Consider the following 27,860-nt stretch of genomic DNA (forward strand, 5'->3'; position numbering starts at 1 on the left):
AACTACACTTTCACATTTTCAACCTTAATTATACATTTGTCTTTAAAAGCACATTTTATTATATTACCTTCAATCAAATGAATATTTATATAAGTGCCACATATATATTTGACTAAACTTTTTTGCATGAGAACAAAAGATATCTTATACTATGTATATATATGTGTATATATGTGTGTGTGTATATATATGTATGTGTGTGTGTGTGTATATATATATATATATATATATATAAAATAGGCTTGTAATACCAAAGGTAGTTGCAAATAATAGCTACTGAATAGTGGTTGACTTAATTTATATTTAGCAATTAGTGGAAAAATTTGCTTTTCTGTCTCCATAAACAGATTTACATTATAAATTGGCACCATAGAATGGTGATATCAAATGACAGTACTGTTTGAGGAAACAATTCAAAAGGTAAGAAAGGGTTATTTCTTGGTCAAATTAGTTTCTGGCCTTATTCACAGAATTCTATTAAGAGTGAACTTTAGAGCTTCAAATGACTTTAGAGATCATTAAATACAATCTCTTCATTTTTCAGATTATCAATCGTGGGTAAAGGAGGTGATGTGACAGGCAGATTCTATAACACTAGAAGATTCATTCCTTCAGCCAATATTTGATGAAGCCCAGCTGTTTGCTAAGCATTGTCTTTAGGTGTTTCCACAATGAATTAAGCATGAATCTCTCTACACAGTTAATAGGAGTGTAAACAGTTTAAGAGAAAAGGAGGTATTCACTTATGTAATAAGAATGAGAAACAGAAATGTCAAGGACCATATCAGTGTTGTGAAAATAATATCAAATTGTCCCTTTACATTATCATAATTATCATCACCACAACAATAGTGATAAAGATGTATCTATTGAGCCTCCAGTGTATATGGCATAATGTATAAGAAGTAGTTGTAATTGGCTGAGCATGGTTGCTCATGCCTGTAATTCTGGCACTTTGGGAGGCCTAGGCAAGCGGATCACTTGAGGTCAGGAGTTCAAGACCAGCCTGGCCAACATGGTGAAATCCCATCTCTATTAAAAATACAAAAATTAGCTGGGCTTGGCAGGGAGCGCCTGTAGTCCCAGCTACTCGGGAGACTGAGGTAGGAGAATTGCTTGAATCTGGGGGGTGGAAGCTGCAGTGAGCTAAGATCACGCTACCGCACTCCAGCCTGGGCAACAGAGCAAGACTCCACCAAAAAAAAAAAAAAAAAAAAAGAAAGAAAGAAAAAAGAAATGGTCGGGATCTTCAAGGAATTTTTAATATAACAAAGGATTTAGGTCATATATTAAAGAAAGCAAAGAAGAAGAAAAAGAGGAGGAGGTAACACTACATGCTAAGTATCTTAAAAGCTTTGTTATCTCTTTGAACCCTCATCATAATCCTATAATTAGGGCATAAATATTGTCAGTTTTATAGACAAGAAAAAAGAGGCATGGGAAAGGGAAATGACTTGTCTAAGATCATATAGTGGGAAAGAGGTGGAGACAGGATCTATACCCAGTAGCATGTGATAAATGCTAGAGGCATCACCCCAACAAAAAATGCTGTAGGAAATAAAAGAAAGTAGAAATATTGTGACTCGGAACTGCTGAGATGAAGTCATGGAAGAGGAGGGACTTATGTAAACTTTAGCATAATGGGAGAATTTTGGAGGCAAAAGGGGGTATGAGCTGAACAAATAGTTGGTTTATATAGGTTGCGGGACAGTGTGGAGATTAGTTTGTTAAGAATGGGCTGGGCACAGTGGCTCATGCCTATAATCCCAGCACTTTGGGAGGCCAAGATGGGTGGATCCCTAAAGTCAGGAGTTCGAGACCAGCTTGGCCAACATGGTGAAACCCTGTCTCTACTAAAAAAAAAAAAAAAAAAAAAAAGGGGGGTGTGTATATACATACATATATATATATATGAAAATTAGCCAGTTGTAGTGGCACACGCCTGTAATCCCAGCTACTTGGGAGGATGAGGCAGAAGAATTGCTTGAGCCTGGGAGGCAGAGGTTGCAGTGGGCTGAGATGGTGTCACTGCACTCCAACCTGGGTGATAGAGTGAGGCTCCATCTGAAAAAACAAACAAACAAACAAGCAAACAAAAGAGTGACCAATGCCAGGCTAAAGTAAACTAGGTTCAGGGCCTTGGAATGGGTATGGGGAATAGGACGAATAACTAAGCTTTAATGAATATTTGTTTTTGGTATGTAGAATGGATGGGGAATTGGGAGAGAGGCTGGGGTCAGGAAAACCAGTTTAGGAAACGTTGAACTAGTTCAGTGGTACAGATAAGGACCAGAAGTAGGGTTGAGGAAGAGGTGATATTATAGAGTACAGTGGGCTGAATAATGCATCCCCCCTCTGCCAAGATATCTGTGTCCTAATCCCCAGAACCTGTGCATATGTTTTTTTAAATGCAAATATGATTAAAGAGGTTGAGATAAGGAGACTATCCTGGATTAACATGGTCAACCCAATGTAATCACGAGGGTCTTCACACGAAAGAATCAGGAGAGTCGAAGTTAGGAGAAGGTAATATAAAGCTATGAACTGTTAAATATGGGAGGCTTCTAAAAGCTGGAAAAGGCAAGGAGTGGATTATCTCCTGGAGTCTCCAGAGGGAAGCCAGCCTTGTCAATACGTTGATGTTAGCCCGATAAGACTCATTTCAGACTTCTAGCCTCCAGGATCTGTAAGAGAATAAATTTTGTGTTGTTTTAGGCCACTAAGTTTGGAGTCATTTGTTACAGCAGCAATAGGAAACCAATAAATAGAGGAAGGGATGGATGTGAAAGACATAAAGAAAAAACAACAGTGTTTGATGATTGCATGAGACGAGAAGAGTGAAGGATCAAGATAATTTCAAGATTCTGAATCTGGATTATGAAGGCAATGAAAGTGGAATTAGTCCAGGAGCGGTGGCTCACACCTGTAATCCCAGCACTTTGGGAGGCTGAAGCGGGTGCCTCGCTTGAGGTCAGAAGTTCAAGACCAGCCTGGCCAACAGGATGAAACCCTGTCTCTACTAAAAATACAAAAATTAGCCAGGAGTGGTGATGGGCACCTGTGATCCCCAGCTTCTCGGGAGGCTGAGGCAGGAGAATCGCTTGAACCCAGGAGGTAGAGGTTTCAGTGAGCTGAGGTCACACCACTGCACTCCAGTCTAGGCAAAAGAGGGAGACTGTCTCAATTAAAAAAAAAAAAACAACAACAGGAAGTGGAATTAATTTTCTGGGGGAAAGATGAATTCAATTCTATATACTCTGAATTGAGTTCAAGAGTAGGCACCCAAAATCAAGTTAACCTCATATGAGGGTTTGATTTTCTGTCTTAAGGAAGGAGTCATTAGGGGGTAAAGGCTGCTCCCACATAGTACAGTCATGCTTATATCCTTCAGTTACAGATGATGTCACTTCAATTATAATTCTCTTCTATGAGAGGATGGCCAAATATTAAGCCTTATTGTATTTGGGTATGAATGAGTTTATCAGATTCTTTTATTGAAAGATTTGGTAAGAGGTTGAGGCAGAGGCTCACAATGAGGGAAGAGGAGTGTATTAGGTCCATCCCTAAATGCAGAGAATCCATGAATACTCCTAGAATAGTGTTCATAATTGTATGAGTATATGCATCATCTTCTGAAGAGAAAATGTATAACTTTAATCAGATTCCTGAAGGGGATAGATGATCAAAAAAGAAAGTTAAGTATGGTGCTCTAATGGCATGGGACATTGGAGGGCAAAGGAGGAAGGGAAGAGAGAAAGAGAAAATAGAAAAATTAACACATGAAAACTCCCCATTCTTTTGCTGCAGCTTGGTACTGATAATTCCTGCTTCTTTTTTCCCTTACTAGACCCATTTCAGGGATTCTACTGTTTCTAGAGCCAGCTTGTAAAGAGGCTGCAGAACCTATTGTGTTGAGAGTTATTTTATTTGCTGAAAATTCTTTCTTTCTTTCTTTTTCTTTCTCTCTCTCTTTCTTCCTTCCTTCCTTCCTTTCTCTTTCTTCTCTTTTTATTTATTATTATTATTAATTTATTTTTTTTGAGACAGAGGTTCTCTCTTGTTGTCCAGGCTGGAGTGCAATGGCATGATCTTGGCTCACTGCAACTGCCTTCTGGGTTCAAGCGATTCTCCTGCCTCAGCCTCCCGAGTAGCTGGGATTACAGGTGCCTGCGACCATGCCCAGCTAATTATTTATTTATTATTATTATTTTTTGTATTTTTAGTAGAGACAGGGTTTTGCAATGTTGGCCAGGCTGGTCTCGAACTCCTGACCTCAGGTGATCTGCCTGCCTTGGCCTCCTAAAGTGTTGGGGTTACAGGTGTGGGCCACTGTGCCAGGCCATCTTTTTAAAAAAAATTTTTTAAAAAAGAATAGAGATGGGGTCTCAGCATGTTGCCCACACTGGTCTTAAACTCCTGGACCCAAGTGATCGGCCTGCCTTGGCCTCCCAAAGTGCTGGGATTACAGGCATGAGCCACTGCCCCTGGTCTGAAAATATATTCCTTAAAAGATTTTATTTCAGTGTTTTACAGAATATTTCATCTATGTTTCTTATAGAATTTTTCTGAATATGACAAATACTAATATCTTCACAAAATGGATATTAAAATAACTCAATAAATAATATCACTGGTAATCTCTTTTCAAAGACTAGTTGAGACATAAAAACGGTAGCTTCTAATTAGCAGCAATTAGTTTTTCTTCAGTGAAATCATCAAGAGTTGCCCACTTGATGTCTAACTGAAATGTTTCTATAGTTAAATTTGATGTCATCCCCGTACACTAAAGACATCCTTCTCAATGCCTATTAGATTATGCATAGCCAAGTTCATTGGATGTTTCAAAGGCTGACCTGGGATCAGAATTCATCCCCTAAGCAATTTACTTAGATAACTGGTTTTCTATTTCTGTACAGATTAAAATGAATAGTTTTCATTTTGTTTTACAGTATAACATTGAAGCTATAAAAAATGTTTTTTTAATGTCACGATTTCTTTTTGATATAGAGAGAAATGGACTAGGTCTGCACTTGATGAATTTCCTATGGGTATGATTAATTTTCATGGGTCCTCTCCATAGACAATGTTGGGGCTTAGAAAACAAATATCCCAAAATATGATGCTTTGGCATGCTGAGTGCTTTGAACAAAAGAGATCGAAAGGCCTCAGAAATAAACTTCAGAACCAAGGTCTCTCTCTCTCAGACCTGCTGCTCCCCATCTTCCCTTCCAATGTGCAGAGACGAGTTTTCTCTGAAGTTTCCATATTTGGCTGAGGGAAGTTCTTCTAAAAGAAATGCAACTGTCTTAAACTCTCTCCCTAGGAATTACATCAAACAACCAGTGAAGATTAGTCACGAGTGAAGATTAAAAGTCATCACCATGCCCAGACAAGCTATTCTTATTCTTCTGGAGGCTGCTCAAAATTTTTTTTTTTTTTTGCCCAGGCTGGAGTGAAGTGGCACAATCTTGGCTCACTGTAAGCTCTGCCTCCCAGGTTCACGCCATTCTCCTGCCTCAGCCTCCTGAGTAGCTGAAACTACAGGTGCCTGCCACCATGCCCAGCTAATTTTATATATTTTTTAGTAGAGATGGGGTTTCACTGTGTTAGCCAGGGTGGTCTCGATCTCCTGACCTCGTGATCTGCCCACCTCAGCCTCCCAAAGTGCTGGGATTACAGGCGTGAGCCACCAAGCCCGGCTTGAAACTTTTTTTTTAACCTGAGATACTTTATTTATATAATAGGCCAACCTTTCTTCAGAGTGCAGTTCTGCCCCTCTCCTTCCTGTAATTTGCTGCCACCTTCCTTAGAGCACAGAAAAACTTTGTCCCAGGCTACTATCCGTCCTTTGGAACCATTAATTTTCCCTAAAAATCATTTACTGTTTCTCTCAAATTGCCTACACCCCCCACTTCCCTCTCTCCTATGAAGAGGGTATTTAAACTTCAACCATCTGGCTCTTCCTTGAGTCTCATATTTTGTGTGCCTCTTGTGCACATGTACACATTAATAAATTTGTATGCCTTCTCCTGTTAATTTGTTTATTGTCAACTCTTTTCAGCAGACTCAATTATAGAACTTCCAGAGGGAAAGTTTAAAATTCCTTACAACATGAAGTTTTACCTGAACATTCAGAGTCTTGCTTTATGGTATAAATAATATTTCAATAAGAAAGTAGGCTGGGCATGGTGGCTCACACCTGTAATCTCAGCACTTGGGAAGGCTGAGGCTGGCGGATCATGAGGTCAGGAGATCGAGGAGATTGAGATCATCCTGGCCAACATGGTAAAACCCTGTCTGTACTAAAAATACAAAAAATAGCCAGGCATGGTGGTGAGCACCTGTAATTCCAGCTACGTGGAAGGCTGAGACAGGAGAATGGCTTGAACCCAGGAGGTGGAGGTTGCAGTGAGCCGAGATCGCACCACTGTACTCCAGCCTGGTGACAGAGTGAGACTCCTTCCCCGCCCCCCCTCCAAAAAAAAAAAAAAGTAAAAGAAATGTAATTGTTTTTCAGCTTCTACTATGATAAATTAGAAAGAGTACCTGCTCTGATGTAATATCAAAGAAAATATAAAGTCTTGCCTTTGAAATAACTAGGACTTCATCAAGGTCGAGGCTTATATAAGTTTAATCTTATAAATTTACATGCTTTTGGTGAAACTGATATGGAGCTATGATTTGACTGATCTTCTAACAAAATCATAGGTGGAGAGGGGCACTTTGTAAAACAGATTTGGCTAACCTACATTTGCTTGCAAAGGGATTTCAGTGCTTATTGGAAAGCTCTAGCCAGGGAGTACAGCTCCCCACATACCTTGACTAAAAATAGACTTTGTCAGATTGGAAATGTCATTCTTTTTGATTGAGTTGACACTTTGGGAAGAACACACATGGAGCTCTCAGAGGAAGGGAACTCTGGACTAGGAGGATGCCAGAGTAGTCAGTCAATTCTGGCAATTAACCTGGTGACAGATGCCATAGCTACACTACATTGAATCCTATAACTGATGCTTTTTTAAGCATCATATTTACCTTTTATATTAATTTGCTAGGGCTATTATATCAAGGAACCACAAACTGGGTGGTTTAACACAATAGGAATTTATTATCTCACAATCCTGAAGCTAGAAGTTTGAAATCAAGGTGTCAGCAATATTGGTTTCTTCTGGAAGCTCTGAGGGATAATCTATTCTGTGCCTCTCTCCTTACTTCTGGTGATGGCTTGGTGTTCTTTGGCTTGTAGATGCATTACTCATCTTAACCAATGACATCTGCAATAACCCTATTTCCAAATAAGTGCACATTCTGAGATTCCAGGTAGACATGAATTTGGAAAGAAACTATTTAACTGACTACACATTCTAAGCCATTTACCCTCAGAAACATCAGCACAGTTAATTAGAACACAGCTAACATGGCCCGGGGTGTATGTTCTATTCCATGTAATGGGCAAGTCATTTAAATTGATTATATGCTGACAGTTATGTACCTACTGCTATGGTTTGAATGTCTGTCCCCTCCAAAGCTCATGTTGAAATTAAATTGCCATTGTAACAGTATTAAGAGGTAGGATCTTAGAGATGTGATTAGGCCACGAGGGCTTAGTTGTCACAGTGGGGGATTAAGGCCATTTAAAAAGGGTGAGTTTGTGTCTCTTTGGTTTTTTGCTCTTCCAACACATGAGGACACAGAGTTCCTCTCTCTTTACCTTTTTGCCATTTGTTAACACAGCAAGAAGGCCTTTGCCAGATGCCAACACCTTGATAATGAATTTTCTAGCCTCCAGACTGTGAGCCAGTAACTTTCTGTTCATCATAAATTACTCCATCTGTGGTATTCTAGTATAGCAGCACAAAAAGGACTAAGAGACCTATCTTGAAATGTTACCCAGTTAATTCAAGAGGGATCTGGGCGATAACTTGAATGGAATAGCATATTCCACCCATAAAGGTTGTGTCTTTGTATGTTAAGGCTACTATAACAAAATACCATAGACTGGATATCTTATAAACCGAAATTTATTTCTCATAGTTCTGGAGGGTGAGAAGTTCAAGATTAAGGCACCAGCAGATTTGATATTGGGTAAGGACCTCTTGCTGGTTCACAGATCGTGCCTTCTCACCGTGTCCTCACATGGTGGAAGGGGCTAGCTACCTCTATAGGGTCTCTTTTATGTGGGCACTAATTCTAGTCACAAGGGCTCAACCCTCATGATGTAATCACCTACAAAAGTCCCAAACATCCAAATACCATCACCCTGGCGGTTAGGATTTCAACATACGGATTTAGTGGGGACACAAACATTCAACCATAGCAGGTTACAAAAGAACTCAAAGTACATGTCCATCTCATAGTTGGTTAGTAGGTGGTTTTCCTATATAAAGCATGGGGCACATTGATGAAGCAACTGATAGTGAAGGTGACTGGACCATGAAGGATCGTATAAATCATGACACTGTTTTCTTTTTGAAAAATGGACAATAAAATGTCTTCTCTGGCTATCATTCTATTGCTGATGAGACAAATTTTGATACTTTGCTTTTTTTTTTTTTGCTATGGAACTTGGTGAAATAGTGACTCACTTTTATTGGCGTGTGCATGTGTACTAAAGATGAAAATGATGAACAACAATTTGAGTTTGTATAGAACTTCCTTTCTGGAACCTTTATTTTTGGCAGGTATGTGGAAGGGGTGGGGGAAATATACGATACCAAACACAATTTTGGCAAAGGAACAACAACCCTAATCATAAATTTTTAGGCATTTCGGTGATTTTTGATATGAATATATAAAAACATGTTACCTAAGTTAATGTTCAGATGTGTACACATTGCTTTTTACTTAACTAGAAGATTTTAACTTTTTCTTTGTTTATATTTCACGTATATCAGTAAAGCCTCAAAATGACTTACAAAATTAATAAGAAAGGTTTTAAAAAAATTACTGGTAAGGGGGCTAGAGAGAAGCCACTCAGATATTGTGTGTGTGTTTGGCTGGTGCCATCTTTTGTTAGGGAAACTTGGCAAACTACAAAACCTTAAGAGTCTGCATTCTATCTGACCTAGCAATTCCACTTTTAGGAATTTATCTTACTGATATAATCAAGGGGGAGGCCAAATATTTAGATATATTCACTGTGTTTAGCTATGTTGCACAATTGTTTATAATGGTAAAGAATTGAAAACAATTTAAACATTCAACAGGGGGAAATTGGTTAAATGACAGCATATCCGTTTTGTGTATACCATGCAATTGTTTAAAATGATGTTGCAGAATAGTATATGATTCTATTAAAGATGTTCAATAGATGCTGTTAAATTCGGAGAGATGAATGACAAATATTATGTGTAGAATAAACCGCTTTTTTTTCTTTTTCTTTTTCTTTTTTTTTTTTTTGAGATAGAGTTTCGCTCTTGTTGCCCAGGCTGGAGTGCAATGGTGTGATCTCGGTTCACCGCTACCTCCACCTCCCGGGTTCAAGTGATTCTCTTGCCTCAGCCTCCTGAGTAGCTGGGATTACAGGCATGAGCCACCATGCCCAGCTAATTTTGTATTTTTAGTAGAGATGGGGTTTCTGCCATGTTGGCCAGGCTGGTCTCAAACTCCCAACCTCAGGTGATTCACCCGCCTTGGCCTCCCAAAGTGCTGGGATTACAGGCGTGAGCCACCATGCCTGGTCGAATAAGCCACTTTTTAAAATGTATATATATGCATTAGGAAATGGCAAACTATCAAGAACTAAATGTGGTCAGTGAAAAGGACAGATCATTTCACTTTCTTCTTTTCTCTTATATGTATTTAACACATTTCATATCGCAAATATATTTTACATTTGTGAAGAGAAAAACAAGTTGCTTTTTATTTTTTTTAAGTAGGAAAGGAAATGAGTACAATGGGAAAAATGATATAAGAAAGTTAAAAATGAATCTTGAGGTTACTTCTAAAAATGCAAGCAATAAGATTCTGTACAGATGGGCCACACATTTTGCGCTAGGCTTTCGAGAGCCAACAGAAAGAGGGAAACAGAATCAATGACAGTATTTACAGTATCTGTGATAAGAATAATCTGTTAATCAACAACTTGAAAGTAAATACAATGGCAGATTTCACTGGAGTTTTACCTACATGTAGGCTGAAAATAAAATGCTGAAGGTCAATAGAAAGTTAAATACTAGTTTACCTTTATAAAAAGGTAGCCATAAAGTCTGGAAACACAATGTTATTTTATTTTTTACAGACTTAAGTAAATTATATTATAGTATATATTGATTTTACACATTGAACTCCCTGATTACTTACTTCTTCTGCAGTATGCTAAAGGTATAGGTTTATTCAGGAGAAATCAGAAGGAGAAATCAACTGAGGCAACACATTTTGCTTGGATTGGGAAAAATGTTGTATCAATGCACCATGCTTTGTAACATGAGCATTGTTACAAGGACAACACATTTCACATATCATGTAATGTCACTGAACATATCATATAATGTCACTAAACATATTATGTAATAACAACAAAGCATTTATTAGGTATATTTGCTGTTTCCAGATTTTTATGGCCAACCTATAAAGCTGTCTAATATTGTTAGAGGCATGCCCTCTTGAAATTCCACAGGTTTGCTTTAGCTTTTCTAGGAAACAATAAAATTCCTTAAATTTCCTTTGACCCAGATATAGTATAACTTCAAAGGAAGGAGATTTTTTTCACATTTATGATTTCATTTTGGTTTTACACAAGTAAATTTTGGAAGACTATGTTTCTTTGCCTCTAGAAGGGTGAAACAGCTGCCTGATTTTTGGCAGTTACATGCATGCACTCTATGCAGCTACCCGATGACAAACGTGATCTTTGCTGCATTCGCCCCAGCACTTATTTTGCCAGTCCAGTCATAGCGACATGTTGGATGTCATTTCTAAGAGCACATATTAAGGGACCTTTTAAAAAGAGGAAGCTTCATGAAATATTTCACTTCCTAAAGGCATTATTGGATGAAATCTTCAGAGACCAGCTAATGCTCAACTTAAAAGTTTTCTTAGAAAATGTTCAACCATGCAATCCTGTTATCATCAATACATTTTAATTTATATGAAAACAATGAGTTTCTCATAATTAAGGTAAGGTTCTTACGCTTCATCCAAATGGCTTGATAAGCAAAAAATGCAAACCATGAATAGTTTCAAGGAAGACAGAGAAATAATCATAATGGCTGTAAGCTCTTTGTAGTCAGGAATGATGCTTCTTGTCTAGCAGTACTACAGGTGGAACGTATTCAATAATATTAAAAGATTATTTGATGGTAATACTGATTTACCATGATGTTTTTCTTCTAAGTTGTTTAATATTAATAAATCAATGCTGTGTGTTACAGGACAGTTTTTAATAAGTTTAGTCTGGGTATGTACAGACTGATTTTTCCATGAAGTACTGATTACACTGAGAAAATAAGTACTTCTTTTGGATGTGGGGGACCAAGAAACACCTTTGTCATTACATAACCATACAAGGTACACATACTTTTTACTTGTCAAATAGTCAGTGCTTTTCCCTCCTAAAGATATTTATTCTTCGATGGTGTATCTGAGAGATAGGATGTCCTGTTTTTTTCCACAGATTTCATCCAAAATATCAGAAATCTGACTGTCTCTTTCAAAGTTTACCAAGTAAATATTTTTCTGCAAGGCAAGTAAATTAAACACAGGGAAGAAAGGAAAACAATTATCATTAAAGAGTATTGCCATTCTACTGAAAAACTGTTTCCTTTCAAAATAGACATTAAGTATTTTAAGAAGTGAATGGTAACTAATGGAGGAAATCAGCATGTCTTCAGGTAGAAGTACAGCAACCCTGGGCACCATCCCCTTGCCACCAGGCATACCTCGTCTAACCAGTGATAGAGCTGAACCACATGGTCCCTGTCAAAAGTTATAGTTAGTTTAATCCTTGCTCCTCGGGAGGCTAAGGCAGCAGGATTGCTTGAGTCTAGGAGTCTGAGGCCAGCCTGGGCAACATAGACCCTGTCTCTAAAAAAGAAAAGTTATGGTTATATGTTTATGTGTGTGTCTGTGTGTGCATGTGTGTGTGTGTGTATTTGGAGTCTCCTCTGTTATCCAGGCTGGAGTCCAATGGTGCCATCAAAGTTCAATGTAACCTCAAATTCCTATGCTTAAGCTATTCTCTCACCTCAGTCTCCCAAGTAGCTTGGACTACAGGCATGCCCCACCATGTCTATTTTGTTGTTTTTTGGAAAGACAGGGTCTCACTATGTTGCCCAGTCTGGTCTCACTCCTGGCCTCAAGCGATCCTCTTGCCTCAGCCTGTAACCCAAAGCTCTGGGATTACAGGCATGAGCCTAGAATTTATTAAGCCTTTTATTTTTAACATGAATGTTTTTCTTTTATAAAATTTATATAGGTTAGCAAGTATACATTCCTTGGTACAATTATTTGGTTAATGTTTGTCTCCCCTTTCATGGCAACAAAGACTGTACTGTTTTGCTTACCAATGTATTCACGGGAGCTGACATTATTGTAGGTGCTCAGGATATAGTATGTTTGTTAGAGAATATATGAGAATGCAGAACGAAATGGATGGAAGACAGGGCTATAGAAATGGAAAGAAAAAGTAAACCATGACCTCTTCAAAAGTTTACATATCTGCTGTTAAGGCTATTGTTGATACTGGAGCCATTTAAAGCCATTTTGAAGCGGGACATATTTGCTAAGGAAATTGCCATTATACGTTGGCCCAGTGAAAAAAAAATAAATTGAAGTACTGCGGTATCTTTAATGTTCTGTGTAAGTTCTATGTAAGTTCCCAGGGTTTGGCTATTTATTTGGTAAAAGCAGCTTACAGTATCCTAACTTGTTATTTATACATCGCTCCTACCCCATGGTCTAGGCTTGAGTCCTTGATAACCATCCTTTTCCTCAAGATGAAATTTCATATGAAACACACTTGAGCTGGCCGGAGCGGTGGCACACGCCTGTAATCCCAGCACTTTGGGAGGCCGAGGTGGGAGGATCATTTGAGGTCAGGAGTAAACCGGCCTGGCCAACATGGTGAATTCCTGCCTCTATTAAAAATACAAAAATGAGCTGAGTGTGGTGGTGGGTGCCCGTAATCCCAGCTACTCGGGAGGCTGAGGCGGGGGAATTGCTTAAGCCCAAAAGGTGGATGTTGCAGTGAGCAGAGATCGCGCCATTGCACTCCATCCCAGAAGACAGTGCGAGACTCCGTATCAAAAAAAAAAAAAAAAAAAGAAAAGAAAAAGAAAAACACTTGAGCCACAGGCCAGACATACCAACCCAAACACTGATTGATTACAAACCTCATATGTGACACATAACAATAGGATCTCTCACTTTCTCCTTTGCAAGTACCGGACTCCTTCCTCTTCCTACCAGACTCCTCTTTGGGCGTTTCACCAGTTTTTTGCCAACAGCATCTCTAAATTGGGATTGCATCTTTGTAATAGACTAAACTTTTGTGAAACTGCCATGTATCTGGAATATAGGTGAATTGTGTTACTCTTGTCCCCAGTGTTTCTTTTTTCTTTTTGTGACAAGGTTTCACTCTGTCGCCCAGGTTGGAGTAAGTACAGTAGCTCAATTTCAGTTTACTGCAACCTCTGCCTTCCAGGTTCCAGCGATTCTCCTGCCTCAGCCTCCCGAGTAGCTGGGACTACAGGCGCACACCACCATGCTCGGCTAATTTTGGTATTTTTTTTTGTAGAGACAAGGTTTCACCATGTTGGCCAGGCTGGTCTCGAACTCCTGACCTCAAGTGATCCACCCACTTTGGCCTCCCAAAGCGCTGAGATTACAGGCATGAGCCACCATGCCTGGCCATTCCCAGTGTTTCTAAAGGTGTCCAGTGTGATCCAAATTTCAAAGGTTTGTATTTTTTCTTAGATGATGTGATAACTTAGATTCTGCTTTTTTAGCTTTCTTGTCTCAGTGTACTGGACAATTTCCATTATTTCACAGAGGGCTCAACACTGTCAGTCAGCCAACAACGTCTCATCCCCAGGATATACCACTCCTTGAAACTTTCTTTTCTACTTGGTCTGTTAGGTTCTCAGGACAAGGGATTGCAGACCTGAGGTGATTTGAATGTCCTTAGAAATAATCTGTCCTCAAAAGGCCTTCCTGGTTCAAATGCCAGGTTATGGAAATTCTTCCACTAGGAGAGTCTATTCCTTTGGATTCAAGCGGTACTGTGCCAGTGTTCTGCATTTCACATTTAAAGGGGGCAGACACATGAAGTCAGCTTTCTGAGGTTTTCTGCAAAAGATTAGCTGTGGATCAGATCAGGACTAGGGCAAGTATAAAAACACTAGTGACCTTGAGGAGGAGGAAGCTCTGGGATTCGGCGCGCTAGGGAAAAGTGGAAGAGGACAAACTTTAAAAAAATCCGTTACTGGGTATCGGTGTCTTTCAGACTACAAGATTTTAAGAACTGGTGCTCAGAGACTCTTCTTGCTATGCTCCCCCCGCGTCCACCCTCCAGCCTCCCCCAAGCCCGCCTTTCTTCCGCAGCCCCGCGCCGGTCTTCGATCCCCACCTCTTCAGAAGGGCGCCGGCGGCTGCCGCGGACCTCCTTCCCCGCCTCTCCCACCGCGCAGCGCCGCCGGCCGGCGCCGCGCTTCCTACAGTCCTACGAAGGGGAGTAAAGCAGAAGACTAGCGCACTCTCCCTCAATTGTCACCCTCTAGCTTTCTTCCCCCCACTGCCCAAGGCTTTCGGTCACCTCTGCATAAATAATAAAAACCAGAGCCCAGAACCTGAAAAGGCAACCGCTGATCGGTCCCGTTCGCTTCCCCGCCAGTGAAAAGCAATCTTTTTCAGCGCCAACGCTCTATGTCATGCAGTCCGATCTCGGCTGACACACCCGTGCCGCTGTCCCCGCGCCGGGCCCTAGAGTCCTGTCACCTCGGGCCGCCTGCGCCTGGTTCTGGGGCCTGGGCCTCTCCCCTCCTCCCGCCCTCGGACCTCGCCGCCCCGCCTCCAGCCCGCACCACGGCGGCCGCCATTGGTGCGGGTCCTCCCCAGAGCGGCGCCCATTGGCCTGGTGCGAAGTCATTCACCTAGCGCATTCCGCCGCCCGCAGGCTTGCGGGGAAACTTCCTTATTATTGTGACGCCGAAAACGGAGAAACCCCGAGCCGGGCGAGAGGCGCTGTGACAGTCGGAGTCCCAAGCTGCGGTTCGGCTGCTGCCGAGGTGCGCAGGGCGGGGGCCGGGGTTCCAGGGAGGAGGGTACGGCGGAGCTGCCGTCGCCCGGGGCCGCGTTCCGCCTGGCACTGCCGTCAGCGCGCGGCTCCCAGAGGGGCGGCTGCAGCTCCTCCCGTGGCTCCGGCGGCAGCGGCTGCAGGCACTTCCAGCGATGACCTGGGGCTGGGGAGCGGGGAGGTTGGGGCACGGCGCCCTTAGGACCCTGCGTGCGCCTCCCTGGCGTTCTAGTGGGCTCGCCCTCCCGCCAGAGAGCCCCGCGCCGGGAAAGGCGAGACAAGCCTTCAAAATGGGAGCGCCTCCCGCCCTCGCTCGGCAGCCCTGCCGCCCTGCCGCCCTGCCGCCCGGGAGGAATTGCGACGCAGAAAGTCAAAAGGAGGATAGTCTCCATGCTTGACCCCTGCCCTTATTTAAATTCTGGGGTTCCAGGGACCTCCGTGCAGTGAGGAGCGCGGACGCTTTCAATTGAAATGGGAGCTGGCGAGGCCCTGGCATTTTGGGGAACCTCGGCGGCCGCGAGGAGTTTGCGCTGAGGACGCGGTGCACGGCGTCCGCGATGACAGCGCCGGCGGGGCTGCGGGGCCCGGCACCACCCACTTCGCGGAGGCCGGGCCGGCTCGCCTCTCCGGGGTCCGCCTCCTGGGCGGGGCCGGAGGCGAGGGTGTGTGCGGACACGTGGGTACGGGTGTGTGTGTGTGCGCCGACACGTCGGTGCGAACCGGCGCGGGGGTGTCAGGAGCTGGGACGGCCGGGGGCAGGTGAGACTTGAGTCATTTGTGAATGTGTGGAGTGGGCAAACCAGGACAACCAGACCGAGAGGAGCATGTGTAACCTGAAACAGGTGAGCCTGTAGAGTCAGTGTCTAATGCGACTGTGCACGGAATATGTGTATGCAGCGTGAACTCCAGGGAATAAGTATTAGAACTTTGCTGTTGGTCTGTCACTGTTTCTGGCTGCTTTCTGATTGCATTTTACATTAGCTTTCAAATCAGCCCCATTAGGAAGTACCTTAAATTCAGAGAAAAGCCTTCCAGGATTTTGCTTGCATTCATCACGCACAGAATGCTTTGGGAAAGACGATTCAAGAGCTCTCTTCCATTTTTATGTGTCTTCTGGCGCTTTCCACAAATAGGAAGCTATTTCTAGAACCTTTTATTTGATGATTTGATAAGATCAAGTGAGCTGATTTTTCAACTCCAGACTTGAGAGAAATAAAAAAATAAAATGAGTTTTAAATGCAGTGATAGAGAGGGTATCATGTTTTAGTCGGCAGAGTACTGTGAAGCTCTCTCCTTTTGTACTTTCCTTTACCCTGGGAGAGGAGGGAGTAGCCTTATAAATCAGAAAAGCAAAGTACATTGCATATTCCAAAGCAAAATAGTTGAATTACATATTCTACATCATGGTTGTACCCCCTTCAAGGTTAGGAACTTTCTGTAAAAAGTATAATGCAGGAAACAAGGAGGACAGGTTAGAAACCTCTTTGACAGAGCTTCTTTGGCATGAAAAACAAAATTAGCACATTAGCACTAGCATCCAGTTCTATTTGTTCAGTCAGTAGCTGGAGTTTACTTTTTGAAAAAAAAAACAGGGATTTCAGAATGTTCCATATTGTGTGGTTGAAGCCATTCGTTATAGCATTTCATTCTGAGGACCAAATTTAAATTTATTAAGATTTTCATGACCAATTAAAAACTTTTTTTATACTTAATGAGAGTAGTAGTACCCCTACTGGAGACACAAGATAGTTATGCTTCAGTTTTATAAATAAAAGTAATATTCTCCAGATTGAATGGGATTTTCTGCATAGAGAGGTAGAAATAAAGTTACGACAATATCTTTTTTTTTTTTTTCAAGATGGGAGGCTCGCTCTGTTGCACAGGCTGGAGTGCAGTGGTGCGATCTCGACTCACTGCAACCTCCACCTCCCAGGCTCAAGCGAACCCGCCCCCACCTTAGCCTCCCAAGCAGCTGGGACCACAGGCGTGCACCACCACGCTCAGCTAATTTTTTGTAGTTTTTGATTTCGCCAAAAGACGAAACATTTTGCCATGTTGCCCAGGCCAATCTCCAACTCCTAGACTCAGGCTCTCCACCCACCTGGGCCTCCTAAAGTGCTTGACAAAAATATTTTAAAATCATGCAGGACTTTTTCTTTTGAGACACTTTAGGTACCTCTCTGAGATGATCTCTTCTCATTTTGCATGATGGAGGATGTGGTAATGAAAGGGAAAGACCGGGTGCAGTGGCTGGCGGGGCGCAGTGGCTCACCCCTGTAATCCCAGCACTTTGGGAGGCTTGAGACGGGTGGATCACTTGAGGTCAGGAGTTGGAGACCAGCCTGACCAACATGGTGAAACCCCGTCTCTACTAAAAATACAAAAATTAGGTGGGCGTGGTGGCAGGCGCCTGTAATTCCAGCTACTTGGGAGGCTGAGGCAGGAGAATTGCTTGAACTTGGGAGGCGGAGGTTGTAGTGAGCCCAGAGTGGCCACTGCACTCCAGCCTGGGTGAAAGAGCCAGACTCTGTCTCAAAAAAAAAAAAAAAAAGAAAGGAGACAGTCTTCATAACAGTTGTGGCAAAACAAGCAGTTATGTGTGATACATGGAAAAATAAAGAAAATAGACAAAATTAAATTATTTTCCAAAACTTTCTCTAACAAAAATGAGAGATTTTAAAGTAATTCTATTTTTACTACTCCCTATCAAATGTCAGGAATTTTTAGAAGGTGATATCTATATCTCTAGTTCACTTTTAGAGGTGATTGATATCTTTATAACTGGTTAGAAGTTATCTTACTAGTATTTAACCAAACTCCTGTCTTGAGATACAATGCATGGGGAATATTTAAGATTGAGTAATTTAAAGATATACTTATTTTCAGAGGTTAACTCCTGTCTTTTTGTTTACAATAACATGAAGACACTTAACCGAGTTCCATATTAATGTTATTTATTATTTCTTTAACTTGTAGAACCGCAGGGTGTGGAATATTTCTGGCTTATAGTCCAATGCCAAGTGTGTGACCTGTGGTGAGTTACTTAATTTTTCTGGACCTCAGTTTTTTCATCTTGTTAATGGAGTCCTTTACATACATTATCCTGTTTAATACTGTCATCAACTCAGGCTAAGATAGCTACCTAGAGAGAGGCCTAAGCAAATCTCAGTGCCTTCCTGCTTGCTCTAACATAGTGAAGAGAACAAGGTGAGCCCAAAAAGTAGGATATCTGGTGTCTGGTCTCTGCTTCAAGCACTTAATTCTTAGAGGACCAAAGTTACTTGGCCTCTGAAGGCCTTAGCTGCCATTAAAATGAATTTAGGAATGTAAGTCTCTTGCTTAGAGGTTAGACCAAATGGACATTTAAAAAGATGGTAAATTTGCTAATACAACTCTGTCCTCTTTAGACATTTACTCCATTTAGAAATAGTACTTGTGGGTAGCAGAGACATGTGTTTCTGTGTAAGTGAACTGTTTTTATTATTACTCAGGGTGGGGAACCTTTAAAATTATCTGGAAAATAAAAGGGGTAACAAGTTGAGATGGTGGAAATTCTGGTTTTCTAAGAATGGGGTTCAGTTCACTAGACATTTATCAAGCCTCTACTGTGCCCCTATACTCTGCTGAGAATGGAAGGCACAAAGATGAGTAAAACCTGATTCCTTCATGGAGAAACTCCCAGTCTGCGCATGGACAGGGTGTTAGTGGAGGAGGTATGAGAAGCAGCCAGACTGCCTCAATAGCGCTTTCCATTTTTTTTTCTTTTGTGAAGTGTTTGTAAGCATAAAATAATGCATGCCATATATGTTAAGAAACAACAATAAAAGGACAGAAGCAGAACATCAGCCATGCTATTGAAATGTCTCCCTTTGTGCTCCTTCCAGATTGTTCCCTCTATTCCTACTGCCTCCACAATCATTACCCTGTATTTTGTGTTTGTGATTGGCTTTTCTTCATAGCTTTGTTACCACTGATGATTCTTAATCTCCAAATAATATATTTGTTATAGTTGTGTTTGAACTTTGTAAAAATGCATCATACTCTGAATTCTTCTGTGACTCAACACTTCTTAAGATTTAGTTACAATGCGGCCGGGCGCGGTGGCTCAAGCCTGTAATCCCAGCACTTTGGGAGGCCGAGACGGGCGGATCACGAGGTCAGGAGATCGAGACCATCCTGGTTAACACGGTGAAACCCCGTCTCTACTAAAAAATACAAAAAATTAGCCGGGCACCGTGGTGGGCGCCTGTAGTCCCAGCTACTCGGGAGGCTGAGGCAGAAGAATGGCGTGAACCCGGGAGGCGGAGCTTGCAGTGAGCTGAGATCCGGCCACTGCACTCCAGCCCGGGCGACAGAGCGAGACTCTGTCTCAAAAAAAAAAAAAAAAAAAAAAAAAAAAAAAAGATTTAGTTACAATGATGCTTATAGATGGAGTTTATTTTTTACTGCTCTACAGTGTTCTATTTTATGCATGTGCCGCACTGTATCTGTTTTCTGTTATCTGTTGATGGATATTTGTTTTTTGCTTTTTTTCTATTTCAAATAATGCTGGAATTAACATTCTTATACATATATCTTGGTGCATATGTTCATGAGTTTCTCACTGCATTGGACTGTAAGATAGTCACAGTCATTTAGGGCTACTAACATTAAAATTTATTAAAATAAAATACTAAAATTTCAGTTATTCACTTGTATTAGTCACATTTCAAGTACTCAATAGCCACAGATACCTACTGGCTACCATAGTGGACAGTGCAATTATATAGCATTTCCATTATCGCAGAAAGTTCTAAGTTTCCAGATTTGACTCATCTTTGTATCTCCATTTATTAGTACAATACAGGAGCACCATAGATGCTTAATAAGTTGGACAATGCTGGTCATATGCCCAGGAGTGAAATTACTGTGTGGGGAGGTATCCACATCTTCCTCTTCACTAGAGAATGCCAACTTGTTTTGCCAAGTGGTTATGCCAGTTTATATTCCCACCAGCTGTCTATGAGAGCCCTGGCTGTTGTATATCCTTGACTTAGTGTTGTTAGAATTTTCAATTCTTGCGAGTCTGGTTGGTGTCTTTTGAAGGCAGCCCACAGCTTAAGCAGACAGCAGAGAAGTCATTCTTCCAGCTTCACAAAGCCTAGCACCAGGTAGTGAAGAAGGCACCACCTTTGAGGGGATGATCGGCGGAAGGGTAGGAATGTTTCCTGTGTTGGCTGAGGGGATCAGGGGACCAAAGTCCAGCTAAAGTGGTGGAGAGAGAAAACAGCAAGGAGTGGATTCATGTTGTTGAAAACTTCTCTTTGCCTTCTATGCCATTTCTCCCTTTGGTAGGAACATTTTTGGTAATAAGGCAAGTCATTAAAATGAATCTTCTTTGTTACCAGAGTTAATTCTGCATTTTAATTTTGGCCCTAAATTTATTTAAAGCCTGAATTTGGGGGGTATCTGCCAAGCACTGAAGATTTTGGACATTGTCTTTTCCTGCTGTTGAAAGAGACCCTCTACATATATACAACATTCAGGTAATTGCTTCTAAGCTTACTTGAAAGGAAGCTTATCCCTATTTTAAATGAGATTAGAAGTCCTGCCTGAGTGTTATTTAGGTCTCAGTGCCTTTCAAACAAAGGAATAAGAATGAGTTGTTAGGCTGCTGTGTGCATAGTCGCACAGTCTTATTATAAGACAAAGTTTAGGAATTTAAGGTTGTCTTTTAGCATTCAACTCACTAGAGCTAGTTAAAAGAGATTTATCTCCCCACTGCCCTCCACTCATGCCCTCTCCAGAATTTAAAAGCAAATGCACACAAAAAAACTTCCTCCTATCAACCTCAAATCCCTTTCATGAAAGTTATGGCAGATGGTGGTGATGCTGCTTTGCTGTAGTGCAGATTTGGCAGAATGCAGCTAGTGCTAATTGCAGTGAGGAAGACAGGAGTCATAACCCCAGCCTCTTGGGAATTGTCCTGTCTGCTGAGGTCTCAAAGAAAAGCACTAGGAGTAGGAGTAATATTGCTTAAAGCAGCTGACATTTACTGGTCACTTATTACTACATGCCAGGCACTATGCTAAGCCCTTTTTACATGCATTTTCTCATTAATCCTCATAGCACTCTAGCACCACTTCCTGATTTTGGAGCTTAAGGTGGGTAAATATCTTTCCCCAGGTTTCACAGCTAACATGTGGTTAATGTAGGGCTTGGATTTTAGTTCTTTTGACTGTTAAGCTCTGCTAAGATTATCTTGAATCTCTTACCAAGAATAGATGAGAAGGTCTCAGGAAAGTACCAGGTTGACATTGAGAGAAAGTTGTCCTCCAAAAGTGGTCCTTTTGTTTTGTCATGGGGAAATAAGAGGCAGGAAATGCAGCCAAGTGGGGCTGGTGTAGGTGCTGAGGGAAGTGTAGTCCTATATTTTGCAGCGAATTTCATAATTATGTATTTTGAAGGAAAATAAAAGATTCTGCTCTTCCAGGAGCAAGCAACAGAGTGAATGAGGAAAAATGGGTGTAAGGACCTTGGAGATCAAAATGCCTAGCGATGTAGACCGTTGCTGAAACTAGACCTTTAAAGTCATGAACATCAGCAGCTACAAGATTTAGGGGTCCAACTGGAATGTACTTTGAAGTGAAAGCTGTGCTAGTGGCTGGCTTCTCTCCAGTGCATTGAACTTCTCTCCTGAAAGTTAGATGGTTTTAGTTGCCGCCTTCTTTAGTTCCAGCAGAGCCTTGTGATGACCCAGACCATATTTATAATTATGATTGATAGTTTATTCACAGGTATACATCTTATTTGTGATTGCTCTTTAATTCTCTTGATAGGCAGTTTTCATTTGACAAATTGAAGATTCCATTACTGTAACTCAGTGGGGAAGAATTTTTGAAGTTTTCAACAGTAGTCCTTTTTATTATCTTTTTTTCATAAATTGTTTTTACTAGTCAGTCAGGGATGAGGCCATACTTCAGGCTGTTTACACAGGATTGTGCTTGGCCAAAGCACCCGGAACTCAGATGACTCTCAAGGACTGACTCATGCCAGATTAACTACGAAAAGCTGATAGACCCAGGACACCAAATTAATAATGAGAATTAAAAATCCTAGTAAGACTGAGATGCTTTGGTTACCTGGTCACAGTATTGTATCCCTGTAGTAGAATCTGCCCTATAAACCAAGTTATTTAGGGTTGCTTGCTAAGCAAGGCAATTGGTTGGGTGAATTTAACAACTGTTATGGAATCTGATCCACCCATCCACTTTTAGGAAATAATTACTTACTGGATCACATAGCCAGGTTGACTGATCAGGGTCCCTTTTTCTCTGGAGAGTGGTGCAGACACATTGCGAAGTCTGGCCTTTTGGTTATCTACTTTCTAAGCTCCTTACTCTACAGAATAGCATAGTGTCTCTTTCTTTTCCTTCATCTTTTTTTTGTTTGTTTCACTTTCTTCATCTGTAGATTAGAGATAATGGCAGTGCCTGTCTCATAGAAGAAGAAATGAGCTAACATCTGTGAAGCATATAGAAAAGTACCAGATCCAGAGTAAGCTCAAATTAGGTCTTATCTGCTGTTATTATTAATAATGTCATTATTAATATTATCAGTCAGGAGTTTCTTTCTATTGCAAGTGAAAGAAACCTGATTCAAACAAGCATAAATAAATAAGCTTAAGTAAACAAAGAAGGGACTTGTTATACTCTATATATAGTTAGGTTCTGTAAAGTCATGGTGAATACCATATTAGTGAATACAGAGCCATTGTTTCTGAGGAAATAAAGGGTTAGGTTCCTGCGGGCTCTGGTCAAGAGATTTTTATCAGCCAACTGACGCATAGCCTTGTTTTATGTGTGTTTCTGTCTAGACAGCCTATTTAATATATCTTACTAATAATTATACACAGTATTTCTTGGTAATAAAACACTCGTTGAGAAAGGTTTAACATTTTCTTGACCCTGTGTAATGTGACAGTGTTTTTGGCTTTCAGCCTCAAATCAGTGCTATCTACTGTGATTTTTGCTTTTTATTGGTTGTCTTCTCATGAATCCACAGATTTACTTGCTTTTCCATCGTTTCTATAGCTTCATTATGCACTCTGGATATTACTTTAGCTGTCTCCAGGGGAGGCCTCACATACAGATCCGCAGATTTCCTGTTCCATTTGTGGACGTACCCACTTGTTGATTCATTAAGACTGAACTCACAGCCAACACTGTAACTCATGCATGAAAGAAACTTACCTAATACACATTTTTTTTTTTCTGTGTAAGGCACATCACAACCTTATTGAACCTAAGAACACTAGACAGGTAGGAGAGATAAGACAAATTTATGAAATACTAAAAATGAAAAAATCCATTGATGTGGTTAATAGCAGTTGAGCAAGTTGGGAAAAATAACTTATTTCTAGATTATGTGAGCTTGCTGGTCTATTTAAATGTGTGTCATTAGACCACCACCAACCACCACCACCACTACCCTGCCAGTTTTTCATTTTATTTCTACTTCACTCCCCACAATCTTTGTAGTTAACTCAAATAATAACATTTAATCTTAATACATTTTTAGTGTAGAGTCTAGACAAGGAATACAAATCTTGGGAAGAAGAGAACTTTCTGGTTAAGACGGCAAATTGAGATTCAGTTTTATATTTTATTTTGGGCCTTTTCATGCCTTTCCTGAAAGCCTCAAGAGTTCAAAGCATACCTCAGGATTACAATAAGGCAGTTTTAAAATTGTTATATACAAATTAAGGTCATTGAGTTAAAGCCAAAGTACTGTAATTGTTGTCAAGAGAGGTTGAAAGTATGAGCTTCCTCTGTGTTGTAATCTTTAATTTGTAACCATTTGGGCATGCTTTTACTTTGGGAGAAAGGAGTTTGCCATTTTAAAAGCTGACTTTGCACAGAATAGCCAATTAGCTGTCTCCTTCATATGTTGACAGTTCTCTCCTGTAGATTGTCTGATACATGGAGCTTTGATGTGTTCTCCTAGCATTATAATTCAAAGTAAGTCTTCACTATTTCCGTTAGAATCCATCCCCTTTTCATTACAATGAAATGAATGTACCAGTGAAAAGGTTAGGCAAGACACCTTTGAAGTCTGCAATCTTGTTTTGAAATCCTGATATTTTGACCTGTAGGACCTAGAACAGTAATTCTCAATATGGAGAAAGTAGCATGTTTAAGAAGTATGATTAGAAAAGGATATTCAGAATTATAATTAAAATGTATATTTGGCAACCAGCTGGGCTTGGTGGCTTACACCTGTAATCCCAGCACTTTGGGAGGCCAAGGTGGGCTGATTACTTGAGGTCAGGAGTTCAAGACCTGCCTGGCCAATATGGCGAAACCCTGTCTCTACTAAAATGCCAAAAAAATAGCTGGGTGTGGTGGCACATGCCTGTAATCCCAGCTAATTCAGAGGCTGAGGCAGGAGAATTGCTTGAACCTGTGAGGCAGAGATTGCAGTGAGTTGAGATTGTCCCACTGCACTCCAGCCTGGGAGACAGAGTGAGACTTGGTCTAAAAAAAAAAAAAAAAGAAAGTATATTTGGAAACTGAAATGTAATCTGAATGTCCTTAAGACCAATCTTTTGCATTACTTGTTTGTTTTTAAGATGGGTCTCGCTCTATTGCTCAGGCTGGAGTGCGGTGGTGCAATCACGGCTCACTGAAGCCTTGACCTCCTAGGCTCGAATGATCCTCTCATCCCAGCCCCCCAGGTAGCTGGGACTACAGGTGTGTGCTACCACACTTGGCTGATTTTATTTATTTTTTGGTAGAGATAAGGTCTCACTGTGTTGCCCAGGCTGGTTTCAAACTCCTGGCTTAAGCTGTCCTCTCACCTTGGCCTCCCAAAGTGTTGGGATCACAGATGTGAGCCCCTGTGCCTGGTCACTATTTTCTTTAATATCCAGATAAAGTGATTCAAGCCCAAGGTGATACTGATTAGAGATTTAGTGTCTTCCTCAAATTTCTAAGAATTTCCAAGGGGAAGAAGAGCATTTAGGTTCTCTTATGGCTCATCCAAAACTCTTGCTTAGTTGTCTGTCTTCCGGAGGGGTACTGAGGGCTTATTTTCAAGGTTCTTTTTATTCATGCTTGGCAAAATGCAGTTATTGTAAGGCTGTTGTGTCTTAACTTTGATAGAAGGTTTGGGATTCTCAAAAGTAGTTACAGAACAGGCAACAACTTCAAACTGAGTGTTAGACACCACTGTTCTCAAAATCCATCTGCTGTTCTCTGCCACAGAGAATCTACTGTTTACTGGCCAGGTTCCAGACTTGCAGCCATATTACAGGCTTCAATCGCTTTCTCTTTTTTTTTTTTTTTTTTTTTGCGGTGGAGTTTCACTCTTGTTGCCCAGGCTGGAGTGCAATGGCGCCATCTTGGCTCACTGCAACCTCTCCCTCCTGGGTTCAAGTGATTCTCGTGCTTCAGCCTTCCGAGTAGCTGGGATTATAGGTGCCTGCCACCACGCCCGACTAATTTTTGTATTTTTAGTAAAGATGGGGTTTCACCATGTTGGTCAGGCTGATCTCGAACTCCTGACCTCAGGTGATCCATCTGCCTTGGCCTCCCAAAGTGTTGGGATTACAGGCGTGAGCCACCATGACTAGCCAATCGCACCCTGTTAATTTAATATCTTAAATAGGAGCAGCTACTATTTTATAAGGCATGCTTGGGATTTCCCCCATCTCCTTTCGTCTCTAAATCTTGGACCTTTCTTTCAAAACCAGAGAGGTGCATGAAGTATTTTCCTAAACAGAAGATCCATCCACTTAAGATTTCCAACTTTACCAGTAGTCAGAACTTTTGAAGTTACAATATTTCATTTCTGATCAAAGCATTAGATAAAACTTCCCCTCTTATGTCTTTGTAAGCAAAAATAAAATATTGAAATAATTGATACCTCTCCCATATTAAACTTTAGGGGTTGTTCCCTCCTCCTTTCTGTTGTAGAAAAAATACTTTTGTGGCTATTATGTAGGTAATGACAATTCTCACAATTAAACTCAAGAAAGCTTTATCGGCTGATGTGGACCCGCAGAGGCAGTAGGCATGTAGCAAGAGAAAGGAGGTTTAAAGACAATTAAAAAATCTTTGTTGAGATATAATTCACATACCATAAAATTTGCTTTTTTTTTTTTTTTTTTTGAGACGGAATTTTGCTCTTGTTGCCCAGGCTGGAGTGCAATGGCACGACCTCAGCTCACTGCAACTTCTGCCTCCTGGGTTCAAGCAATTCTCCTGCCTCAGCCTCCTGAGTAGCTGGAATTACAGGCATGTGCCACCATGCCTGGCTGATTTTGTATTTTTAGTAGGAACAGGGTCTCTCCATGTTGGTCAGGCTGGTCTGGAACTCCCGACCTAAGGTCATCCGCCCGTCTTGGCCTCCCAAAGTGCTGGGATTACAGGCATGAGCCACCACGCCTGGCCTAAAATTTACCTATTTAAAGTATAACATTTAGGGGTTTTTAGTGTATTTACCATGCTTTAAAACCATCACCACAACCTAAATTTAGAACATTTTGCCACCTTCCAAAAGGACAGGTACAGTCACTCTCAATTCTCCTCTTTCCCTCCAGTCCTAGTCTATTTTCTAGTCTATTTTCTATTGCCTGTTCTATACATTTCATGTAAACAGAATCATATAATTTGTGGACTTTTGTGACTTGCTTCTTTTTCTTAGCATAATATATTCACTGTTCATCCATATTGCAGCCAAATAATATCCCATTGTATAGATATACCATGTTTTATTTAACCATTCATCAGTTGATGAACATTTTGGTTATTTCCTTTTGATACTGTGTATAATGCTGTTGTGGACATTCCTTTATAAGTTTTTGTGTGGACGTAGTCTTGCAGTTCTCTTGGGTTTATAACTAGGATGAAATTGCTGGATCATATGGTATCTTTATGTTTATTCTTTTCAGGAACTGCCAGACATTTTTACAAGCCAGTGTAGGGTGGTTCTAACAGCCCCACATTTTTGCCAACACTTGTTGTTACCTGGCCATCCTTGTGGTGTGAATTGGTAGCGAGAGATGAGATTTTTTGTTTGTTTGTATGAAAGGGAAACATTAATTGTTAAAAGGTAATGAAACTTTAGGCTAGTGTCAGTAATCAGGCAAAAGTTGATTACCTGCTAAATAGAAGAGGTCTGTGTTATACTGTGGTCTCTGTTGAAGGAGATTAAAATCTTTTTTGGGGAGTTAAGTTATAAAGATATAAAGAGAAAGCTACCAGTTAGGCAGTATAGTAGACATGTCAGAGGGATGCAGGCTGACTGTCACTGTAACAATCCCAGAGTCTCTTAGGTAGGAAGTGAGGCTTGACTCAGATCTGGAACCAAGGGTAAAAGGGAATGGCAGAGAAGATAACATTTTTTTTTTTTTCCATTTTTCATCTTCACTTCAAGTGGTGAAATCCTACTAACCAATCTAATATTAGGGTATGTAAAGGAGTTAATTGGTTCAAAATTTTTTAAAACATTAAAATAAGCAGAAAATTCAAAGAAATGATGCATTGAGAAAGGATAAGGTGAAGTCTTGAGAGTGTTTTCAAAACTGTTACTAACTTAATGGTTTGCCAAGATTGTTTCAGCTCATCTCCTGTACTCAGGATTCTTT

The 27,860-nt window shown here is 40.9% G+C and overlaps 1 protein-coding gene and 1 long non-coding RNA gene across 5 annotated transcripts in view; one reads left to right on the forward strand and one right to left on the reverse strand.

Moving 5' to 3' along the window:
- Positions 1-281: 281 nt before the first annotated feature.
- Positions 282-14,958, reverse strand: LOC144329425 (uncharacterized). The gene is made up of 2 exons (XR_013417234.1): positions 14,787-14,958; positions 282-2,684 (listed from the first exon to the last, which is right to left on the reverse strand). It is a non-coding gene; the product is annotated as an uncharacterized LOC144329425 (long non-coding RNA).
- A 174-nt stretch (positions 14,959-15,132) lies between these two features.
- The window catches only part of HERC3 (HECT and RLD domain containing E3 ubiquitin protein ligase 3), a 122,303-nt gene continuing 109,575 nt past the window's right edge, over positions 15,133-27,860 (forward strand). The window contains exons 1-3 of one of the 4 annotated variants that reach the window (XM_015138747.3): positions 15,133-15,224; positions 18,209-18,266; positions 20,663-20,757. The gene's annotated coding sequence lies outside the window, so the exon portion shown is untranslated. 4 annotated transcript variants of the gene reach the window in all.

Source organism: Macaca mulatta, chromosome 5 (assembly GCF_049350105.2).
Source record: "Macaca mulatta isolate MMU2019108-1 chromosome 5, T2T-MMU8v2.0, whole genome shotgun sequence".
Lineage (NCBI taxonomy): Eukaryota > Metazoa > Chordata > Mammalia > Primates > Cercopithecidae > Macaca > Macaca mulatta.